Here is an 11584-nt window from a genome sequence, read left to right on the forward strand (position 1 = left end):
TTTACAGTTCTGCTTTCCAAAGTGGGCAGCTTTTTTTATTGGCTTTTATGGTTAAAACAGAAGTATTAAAAAACCTCTTTCCCATTCCAATTCCCTCTAATAACTATTTAATAGTTCACTATTATCCTCAAAAAAAATAGTGAAAGAAAAGGATAACAGAGGTGTAAATCTTCCTGGCAACATGGGACAGAACTCCAGAGGATGAGCCAGGACCCTGCATCGTGGGATTGAGAAAGCTTTCTTCATCAAAAGAGGAAAGAGAAAAATGAGACAATATAAAATTTCAGTGGCTGAATGATTTCAAACAAAGCCTAGAGGTTGTCCTGGAGGACATGCATTACATAGATATCCCCTTTTATTATTGTTATTATTTCAGGAATTTATTTTATCTAATATTACTATAACTGTCTACGGTTTTTTAAAACAATTTTTTGTTGCAAAATACAGTATATATATACAAAGAAAAGAAAGAAAAACAGCAATGATTTTCAAAGCACACTTCAACAAGCAGCTACAGAACAGTTCCCAGAGTTTGTCCTGAGCTACCATGTCCTCATCTCGGATTTTTCCTTCTAGCTTCTCCAAAATGCTGGTGGCTTTATCAGAGTCATAATAATGGAATCATACAGTATCTGTCCTTTAGTGTCTGACTTATTTCACTCAGCATTATGTCCTCAAGTCTTATCCATGTTGTGATATGTTTCAGGACATCAGTTTTTCTAAATGCTGCATAATCTTCCATCATATGCGTATACCACATTTTGTTTAGCCACTCATCTGTTGATGGGCATCCGGATTGCTTCCAACTCTTGGCAATTGTGAATAGTGCCACTATAAACATCGGTGTGCAAATGTCTGTTTGTATCACTGCCCTCAACTCTTCTGGGTATAATACCAAGTATTGGAATTGCCGGGTCATAGTCAACTCAATATTTAGTTTTTTGAGGAATTGCCAAACTGACTTCCACAGCAGCTGAACTATTTTACATTCCCAGCAACAGTGAATATGTTCCAATTTCTCCACATCCTCTCCAACATTTATAGTTTCCTGCTTGTTTAATAGCAGCTATTCTTATAGGTGTGAGGTGATATCTCATTGTTGTCTTAATTCGCATTTCCCTTATAACCAATGAAGATGAGCAGCTTTCATCTGCTTTTAGCCATCTGTATTTGCTCTTCATAAAAGTGCCTATTCATTTCCTCTGCCCATTTTATAATTGAGTTTTTTGTTCTTTTGTTCAAAAGCTGTAAAATTTCTTTATGTGCATGGATATCCAGCCTTTATCCAATATATGGTTTCCAAATACTTTCTCCCATTGAGTTGGCTGCCTGTTCACATTGTTAACAAAGTCCTTTGAGACCTAGAAGCTCTTGATCTAGATTTTTTTCCCATGAGTTTTATAGTACTGGCTCTTACATATAGGTCTTTCATCCATTTTGAATTTATTTTTGTATAGGGTGTAAGGTACAGGTCCTCTTTCATACTCTTGGCTATTGAAATCCAATTCTCTCATACCCATTTATTGAAAAGACTATTCTGTCCCAATTCAGTGGATTTGGCAGCATTATCATAGGTCAAATGTCCATAAATTTGGTGGTCAATCTCTGCACTCTCTATTCCATTCCACTGGTCATTCTTTCTATCTTTGTTCCAGTACCATGCTGTTTTGGCCACTGTGGCTTTATAGTAAGCTTTAAAGCTAGGAAATAATAGACCTCCCAGTTCACTGTTCTTTTTTTTTAATAGGATATCTTCAGATATTTGAGGTCTCTTTCCCTTCTATATAAATTTGATAACCAGTTTTTCTCAGTCTTCAAAGCAGGTTGTTGGGATTTTTTATTGGTATTGCATTGAATCTGTAGATCAATTTGGGTAGAATTGACATCTTGATGATATTCAACCTTTCTATCTATGAGTGTGGAATATCTTTCCAACTAGTTAGGTCATTTTTTTTATTTCTTTTAGCAATATTTTGTAATTTTCTGTGTATAAGTCCTTGACATCCCTTGTTAGGCTTAGTCCAAGATACCTAATTCTTCTGGTAGCTATTCTGAATGGATTTTTTCCTTAGCTGTCATCTCAACTAGGTCATTGCTTCTGTGTAGAAGCATTACTGATTTTCCTACATTAATCTTCTATCCTGCCACTTTGCTGAATTTGTTTATTAGCTCAAGTAGTTTAATTGTAGATTTCTCAGTACGTATAAGATCATGTTATCTGCAAATAATGAAAGTTTTACTTCTTCCTTTCCTATTTGGATGTATTTTATTTCTTTCTCCTGTCTAATTGCTCCAGATAGTACTCTAATACAATGTTGAATAATAGTGGCGACAATGGCTATCCCTGTCTCATCCCCAATCTCAAGGTGAATATTTCAATTTCACCATTAAGTATGATCTTTGTGATTTTCTGCTATGTTCAGAGCATTTGATTATCTTGATATGGTTATTTTGCAAGTTGGCTTCCTTCACTCTCCTAAAGTTTTGTATTTACTTAGTTTTTGCTGAATGTTTCCTTTTGCACTTTGTTTGTTGGTTATTCTCCACCAAGTCAAAGTCTGGATCTCATGTAGGTGATACAATTCAACTTAAGTGTCTATTATAAGCTAGGCCAGGGTGCATGGTTTCCAATCCTTGAGGGCACTTGCAACTCCTCACCCATGCCTGAAACAATTTTGAACTTTTTAACATTAATTTGCAATTATGCAAATAAAATATGAATATGTTCCCCTCTGTACCCTGTCCCTAGTCTCAGTCCCTTCCTTAGCAACGCTTCCTTTCTGTGTTTAGTTGGGTGTGTGTCCCCTCAGTTTCTGTGATGGTTTGAAACTGTTATATACCTCTAAAGCCATATCCTTTTAATCCTAAACCAATCTTGTGGGTTTGGATGGGATCTTTTGGTTAGGTTGTTTCCATGGAGATATGGCCCACCCAAATGTGGGTGGGACCTTTTGATTAGATCTTTTCCATCAAAATGTGTATCTGCCCATTCCAATGAGTCTTAATTAGTTTACTGGAGTCCTTAAAAGAGCTCACAGGGAGAGGAGGAGGGGAGAGAAAGAGAGAGAAAGAGAGCACTCAGAACCAACATGGACAGCAGAGAAACAAAAACAAGACACAGACATTTGGAGATGCTAAGCTAAGAGACGAAATTCAGAGTTTGCCTTGGAGATGCCAAGTGAGGACCCAAAGATGCTTAGTGTGAAAGTCACTGGAATCAGAAACTGAAATCAATGAACTGGAAGCACGGACAAACATATGCCAGCCATGTGTCTTCTCAACTGACAGAGGTGTTCCAGATACTGCCTACCTTTCCTTCAAGAAGATATCCTCTTCTTGGTGCCTTAATTTGGACATTTTTATGGCCTTGGAATTGCAACTTGTAACTTGATAAATCCCCTTTATAAAAGCCAATGCATTTCTGGTATATTGCATTCTGGCAGCTTTAGCAAATAAAAAAAAAAGATTTTGGTACCAGAGAAGTGATATTCGCAAATATCAAAAATGTTGGAATGGCTTTATAAATGGTTAAGGCAAAAGTGAGAAGAATTGTGATATGCTTGATAGAAGAGGCCTGAATTGCTTTGAAGAAACTGTTGATAGAAATGTGGACTCTAAAGATACTTCTGATGAGGACTTAGACAGAAATGATGAATGTGTCATTTCATCTGGAAGAAAGGTGATCCTTGTTTTAAACTGGTAGAGGATTTAGCAAAATGGAGTCCTGCTGTGGGATAGAAGGTAGAATTCTATGATGATGAGCTTAGATATCTAGCTGAGAAAATTTCCAAACTAAATGTGGAAAATGCATCCTGGCTTCTTCCTGAAGCTTATAGTAAAATGAAACAGGAATGATAAGCTGAGAACTGAAATCCTGGGTACAAAGAAACCTGAAACTGATGGTTTAGAAAATTCTGACCTTTTGGAAAATGAGACCACCGAGAATACTGCTCATCAAAAGACAAGTGGATTAAGAAAATATGGTATATACATACAATGGGATATTATGCAGTGTTGAGATGAAATGACGTCCTGAAGCACATGACAATATGGATGAGCTTTGAGGACAGAATACTGAATGAAATACGCCAGACAAAAAAGGATAGATACTATATGACTCCATTTTTATGACCAGGGTAAAGGTAAAACTGAGGCTGATAATACAGAATATAAGGAACTTAGAGATACATAGAAGCTAAAGATTGGTGAATGTTTAGCTAATGAGGTGGAACTCAAATGTAAGGGAATATATAGAAGTGAAGGTGATTCACTAGTGGGTCTATAAGTAATATTACCATATTGAAGGTGAACATGATTGAAAGGATTATTTGATTAACAATGCAAATATAAATAAGTTCCTCCATGAACTACTTCAAAGGTATGATTCTTATACAAATAGTGTTTAAGTCCAGGGTACAGGGGGAAAACTGCTATTGCATGCTATGGGCTATGTTTAATAGGAAAACATCAGCAGTACCACAGCAACACTAGGGGTAAATAATGGGGGGAGGAACAAGAGTTAAGGAGAGATTTAGATTTCCTATTTGGTGAGGGTGTGTGTATTGGTTATCTTTCTCTTGAGAACAATGAAGTTATCTAAAATTGAGAGTGTTGATGGACTGTGGACTTTGGGCACTATACATGATGTCTAATGAATGCAGGTGGCTGAAGAATGCACTGACTGAGAAGTAGATTGCCAAACGATGGTGTATGCATATGATTGACTATTGTGCTCCTACAAAGAGGAATGAAATTGTGAGGCATGTAACATTGTAAATGAACTGGTGGGACATTTGGTGAGGCAAAATAAGCCGAAAACAAAAGAGCAATTATTGTATGGTCTCCTTTAGAATATGCTTATAAGAAAACAGGGGCCAAAATTGTAAGTTCCTATAGCAGTCACATTTAGTCCAGAGTGGTAATTATTGTTTCTGGATTTTGAGAGGCTATTTTATATATGTATAACCTGGAAGATATTGTCTATGTTTTAGAACTTCATCTACTCTTTGAGACCAAGGGAGAAATTTGAAACCAAGGGAGGAAAGGTTTATTTTCTCTGAAACCTAAATTTTCTGTAGCACATAATCTAATTCAACCTGTCTGGATAGATCATTTGAACAACTGAAACACAGAGAGCCCAGAATAGGAATAAGGGCCTTTAATCCTGTATATTATAATGTAATACATGGATATAGCCTAGAATATATTAAGCAAATAAAAAAGTATTGGCCAGGGTGGGAAGGGATAAAAAAGGATGGGAGAAAAAATATGCAACTATTAAACTTTACCATCAGAGAAACCCCTGATACTGTGTCACACATTAGAGACAAACAAATCAATAGGCCAAGTCCTGAGGCTTGCTCTTGTGAAGCTTACGTATGTAGCAGAGAAGCTTAGCCTATACAGGTATGCCTAAGAGTTACTTCTGGAGGAACTCTTTTGTTGCTCAGATGTTGCTTAGAGCTCTCTCTAAGTCCAACTCTGCAAGTGAAATCATTGCCCTCTCCTTTACATGGGACATGGCATCCAGAGGTGGAAGTCTCCCAGGTGGTGTGGGAGATGACTCCCAGGGATGAGTCTGGCCCTGGAACCATGGGATCAACAATACCATCCTGACCAAAAGGGGGAGAGGAAGTGTAACAAATAAAATATCACTGGCAGAGAGAGTTCAAATAGAATCAAGAGCTACTCTGGAGGTCACTCTTACACAAGCTTCAGTTAGATATTGCTACCAATCATAACTTGTCGAACCCCAACCAAAACCATTCCAGCCAATCGTAAAGAATACCTAGGGCAATATATAAGATTCTACAAAGGTACCATGCACTAGGGTAACTTTCCAGAAACCTACAACCTCCAGTTAGGTACCTGGACCAGATAAGTCTTGAAACCTAGAAGGCCCAGCCTCTCCAGAACATCCACTGGTTCCATTTCCCTACCCCATATTACTCACAGCCCCTTCCAACATGAAAAAGTTGGAATGGCCATAGCTCAAATATCCCTAAATAGAGGGAGAAAGATCAAAGTAATGTGGAGTTATACCGCGAAGGTAAATTTTAACAAATGAGTATGATTGCTGAATCATTACATTGATATTTCTTTTAATCTCCAGTATCTTAGCGCAGCTAGAAGCAAAACCTAAAATTGTGACACTGTAACCCATAACAAACACTGAAATCTGTTTTACAACTAATTGTGCTGTGCTCTAAAATTTATAACTTTTTTTATATATGTTATTCTTCACAAAAAAGAAAAAAGGTGATTGTGATGATAAAAAATATTTATTCCTTCTAGCCTCCTATGTTCTGCAGCAGCTAGAAGGAAAATTCTGAGAAGATGGTATGGTAGCCCATGACGAACTCTGCGATATGTCCAGTAACTATCTGTTGAAGAGTGCCTTGAAAATTATTTTTTTTCTTTCTTTGCTTTGTATATATAGTATACAATTTTTTAAAAGTTAAAAAAATAGCAGGAAGACAACAGAACTAACCACGCCCCAATCACTCCCTTATGGTAGCGCCCTCATCTCAGTGTGTAAACACTCCCTCCGCCTTTTTATGCCCAAACTCACCCCTGGGGACCACTAATAATCACTGAGGTCTTTCTGGGCTCCGGAGCCGCTTCCTTATGAATAATACATTACCTCTCCGGGCTTGCTGGGAAGGCCGGCCTCGCTGGACTCATGAATATGCAAAGGAGGGCTAGCAGCGAATAAAGAATCCCTTTGGGTCCTGCCTCAGCACTAAGCCGTCTGCCTCCTAGTCAACTTCCTCTCCCACGTCGCTTCTCTCCTGCTGTGCTTCCATCCTTCCGAGGGTTTGGTACCTGAGGGATTCGCCCCTGCCCGCCCGGAGGCCGCCAGGGCGTGTTTGCGGATCAGGAGACCTGGGCAAGAGTCGCCGGTGCGCCAGTGCACTGAGCCTTGGGACTGCTCACTGTTCGGATAGGGCCGGTAAATCCTGGAGAGTTACTGCAGAACTTCCTGAGTAATCCGCTACCGCTCGCAAACGCCGAGGTGAGGTGGCTGTGGGAAGACTCCGGCCTGGGCGGGAGATAGAGTCGCACTTTGGGCTCAGTGGGGACGAGAAGGTCCCAGGCAGTGCGGGGAGGCGTGGGGGAGGGGAGTTAGAGTCCAGAGAGGCCGGAGTCCAACGCGGCAGGGGTTGTTAGAGGTCCAGAGGTTAGGGGTTTCCAGTCATGGAGACACTTCCAACTTCTCCCCTATGCCCTACACTATTTAGCACTATTTTAAAAATTAATTTGCAATTACGCTAATAAAACATGAATATATTCTTCTCTTTATACTGTGCCTAATATCAGTTCCTTCCGAAGAACTTTTTTCCTGTGAGTGTCCCATCAGATCGTTTCACATGCATTTAGGTAGGGATTTAGCCAGTGGAGGTTTTCAAAAGTTAGGGGAATCTCTTGATGCCGTGGTGATTTCTTAAAGAGAATGGATGAAGTAGTGGACCACTTCAAACCTGTTCTTATTTTGTTTCTAGAGGAGTTGTCATTTTTGTGCCTTAATCAGTCTTTGATTAGACCCTTGTTCTTTAAGGGCTTAAGACTATTTTTCCTTCTCAATTAAAAGAAATTCAGTGTTCCTTCTTTCCTCTTCTGGATCATTTAATATAAACAGCAGCCAATAGTAGAGTCTTATGGAGCCGTGCTGTAACCTTTTAGAGTCAGGAAGTTTCTTCAGAGACATCTGAAAGCCCAGTGCAAAATGAAGGTGGAGATACCTTTTGCTTACTTAGATAGATTTGTATTACCCCTTTAAAGCTCATTTATTCTTGGACATCTTATCCAAAAAATGGTTTACTCGAACTTTGTCTGCATAAAAATACTGAGTATAAAATACACTCCCGAGAGGATATCTCTTAAATGTGTCTCCCCCTCCATTTAACATAATAATGGAGTACAAAATGAGGAATAGAGGTTGGGGTGAAAGGAACTGCTAAGTAGGAAGGGCGATTTCTTTATCCTGTTTGCTTTCAACATTTATTAGGACTCTAAAAACCATCATAACTTTTCAGCCATCATGAAGCTACTGGTCATATTAGCTTCACATTCATGAAGCATTTATTTTGTACCTACCATTTTTAAAGCATTCTAATTGGCACTCTGGTCCCCGAGTTTAGAAGTTTACAGTTTAGTAAGAGAAGGAAACCTTACTAAAGGTATAAAGTATATAATAGGGAATCAAATCAGCTTCAATGAGGAGGTAGCATTTTGAATAATTTCAGTGTTTTTAAATTTATAAAGACCTGTTTCGTGCCCCAGCATATGATCTATCCTGAAGAATGTTCCATGAGCAGTAAAGAAGAATTTATATCCTGATGTTGTGGGGTGTAATGACTTATATATGTCTGCTAGATCTAATGATTTATCAAGTTGATTAACTTCTCTATTTCCTTGTTGATCTTTTGTCTGGTTGTTCTGCCTATAGAGGAGAGTGATGTACTGAAATCTCATACTATTATTGTTGAAACATCTATCTCTTCCTTCATTTTTGCCAATGTCTGTCTCATGTACTTTGGAGTTCCTTGATTGGGAGCATAAACATTTGTGATTGTTATTTCTTTTTGGTGAATTGTCCTTTTAATTAATACATAGTGTCCTTCTTTGTCTCGTATGATGTCTTTACATTTAAAGTCTATTTTGTCTAATTTAGTATAGCTATTCCAGCTTTCTTTTGGTTACAACTTGCATGGAAAATCTTTTTCCATCCTTCACTTTCAATCTTTATGTATCCTTGTGTCTAGGATGAGTGTCTTGTAAGCAGTGTATAGCTGGATTATATTTCTCAATCCATAGCTGGATTATATTTCTTAATCCATTCTGCCATCTATCTTTTAATTGGTAAGTTTAGTCCATTAACATTCAAGATTATTACTGAAAAGGCATCTATTTTTTATTTTATTTCTTATCTTTCATATTTTATTTGTCAGATCTATATATTCTTTTCCTTCTTTCTCTTTTTATCCTTTAAGTTACCCTTACTGGTATTCTTCAGTTCTGCACCGTCCTGCAGACCTATGTCTCTTGTCTGTATTTTCAACTAGCAGAATTCCCTTTAGTATTTCTTATAGGGCCAGTTTCTTGTTGACAGATTCTTTCAGGATTTGTTAGTCTAAAAAAATTTCAATCTCTCCCTCAGTTTTGAAGGACAATTTGGCTGGGTACAGAATTCTTGGCTAGAAGTCTTTGTCTTTCAGGATCTTAACTATATCATACAACTGCCTTCTCACCTCCATGGTACTCATTGAGTAGTCTGAACTCAATCTTACGTGGTATCCCTTGTATGTAGTAGATTGTTTTTTCTTGCTGCTTTCAGGATTTTCTGCTTCTCGTTAACATTTGACAGACTGATTAGTATGTATCTTGGGGAAGGCCTATTTGGATTTATTCTATTTGGAATTTGTTGAGCTTCTTTGACTTGCATATTTATGTCCTTTATAAGGGTTGGGAAGTTTTCCCCGATTAGATCCACTACTATCTTCCTAGCCCTTTGCTCCTCTCTTCTCCTTCTGGGATACTAATGATTCTTATATTTGTGTATTTCGTTTTGTCCAACTTTTCCCTGAGATTCAATTCAATTTTTTCCAACTTTTTGCCATTTGCTGTTTTGAGTTCACTTATTCTTTCTTCTGTCTCTTCAAATCTGCCGTTGTGTCTCTAGTATGTTTTTTATTTGATCTGCAGCATCTTTAATCTCTGTGATATCTGCTATTTTGTATTTATTCTTTCAAATTCCTCTTTATGTTATTCTCGTGTCTTCTTGATATCCTTTATGTAATTAGCCATCCCATGTATTTTATTTAGTAGAGTTATGTGAACATCTCTGATTAGTTGTTCCAATGTCTATGTCTTCTCTGGAGTTTTGATTTGATCATTATATTGGGCTATATCTGTCTGCATCATGATATGCTTTGTGCCATTTAAATATCTTGATTGGAGTTACTTTGGAAGTTGATTTCCTTCAAGTCTAAAGCCTTGTATTTGCTGGCTGGGTGTGGAGCAGGATGCAGGGCATGGGGCAGGGCACAACAGTTTGGTGATGCATTGTAGTGCAGGTATAGATGCTGGGTGGGGATGCTATGCTGGTGCCTGTGAACATGGGTGCCCAGTGCGGGGGAGAATGTGGTTCTGTGGGTACTGAAGTCTGGGGGACAGGGCCATGGTGTGCACTGGTCTAGGATGTGGGGCCCTTTGAGCACATGTGCAGAGCTAGAGCAGAGGTTCAGTGTTATGCCTGAATGGGCTGGGGGTGGGTGTGGCCTGGCTGCACATGTCATTGCTTTCCCAGAGCTGGGGTGTGTGAATGGGGGCCATGCACATGCATGGATCTGAGAGTGCCATAAACTGATGTACCCATGCGCAGAGCTCAAGGGGGCATGGAGTGGGGTTGTGCAACTGTATGGTCTGGGGTCAGGTGTAACTTGAGTATGGAGGTAAGCACCAGCATTCTTTATGCACTTGTGAAAGCCTGCAGGGAGCTGGAACTGTGAGATAGGGACTCAGGAGGGGCAGGGTGAGATTATACTTGTGCAGGAGAGGTGGGTTGGGCTACAGGTTGTAGGGCAGGAACTTGCACAAGGGGTTAGCAGGTTGGAGGCACTTGGAGTTTGGGGAGAGGAAGCAAGGTTCAGGTGCGTGGGGTGTGGGATGAGTTGCAGGTCATGAGCCTGCATTAGTAAGGGTAACATATTCAAGGAACATGGCTTGGCTTACTTCCTAGTCCCCATCTCCCTGTTTTTGCACTCCTGAGGGCACCAGACTTCTGCATTAGGCTGTTTGCACTAGCCTGGTAGTCTCTGGTTCTTTGCTTCTCATCTCCTCAGTTTTTGCAACCAGGGCCACCCTGTGTGGTGCAGATGACTCTCCCAGGTTTCTTACACCCTTGAATCACTGTCTTAGTTGCCCTCCCATCCCTTTTCTAGTTGTTCCTTGGAACAGGTTTGAACTCAATCTATCAGGAGGTAGCATCTTTTTTTCAGGAGGCAGCATTTTTAAGAGGAGAGTTTGCATATACTTTCTTAATTCTTTGGCAATGGTTAGATCATTCCAAAATGTGAGTAGACACTTTGCCTACAACTTTAGAACAGGAAAGAAAAAGAGGTGTAAAATTCTCTTTCCACTCCTGGAAGCAACAGACTAAATGTTGCCTTTACAATCCCAATTGCCTCACTTGTGGTTAAGAGGGGAGTAGAGAGTATCCCCCTTTATCTTTGTCTTCTTCCTCACTAAAGATAAGTGAAATGTAGCTCTCTTTTGTGCCATCTGCATTACTTCACACCCTCTCATTTTTGCGTTAGAATGTTACTTTGTCCTGATCTCCGCTGGGTCATGCACCCCTTTTGGTCAGGGGTGTTTATAAATGTGTTTATGGTGTGATTTAGAGTCCTAGGATTTAAGCAATGCTGACAAGTAAAGAGAGGCAAAATGAGTTAGAAAACTGAATTTTGAATCAGGATTCTGTGTGTCAATTGGCTATTAAATCTCACTTAGTTGGGATATTTTTTAGATGATAAGGCAAAGGTAAAGGTTTGGCAACTTGGCATTAGCTTCTGTACACTTATCC

The sequence above is a fragment of the Tamandua tetradactyla genome, chromosome 2 (assembly GCF_023851605.1).
Source record: "Tamandua tetradactyla isolate mTamTet1 chromosome 2, mTamTet1.pri, whole genome shotgun sequence".
Classification (NCBI taxonomy): Eukaryota; Metazoa; Chordata; class Mammalia; order Pilosa; family Myrmecophagidae; genus Tamandua; species Tamandua tetradactyla.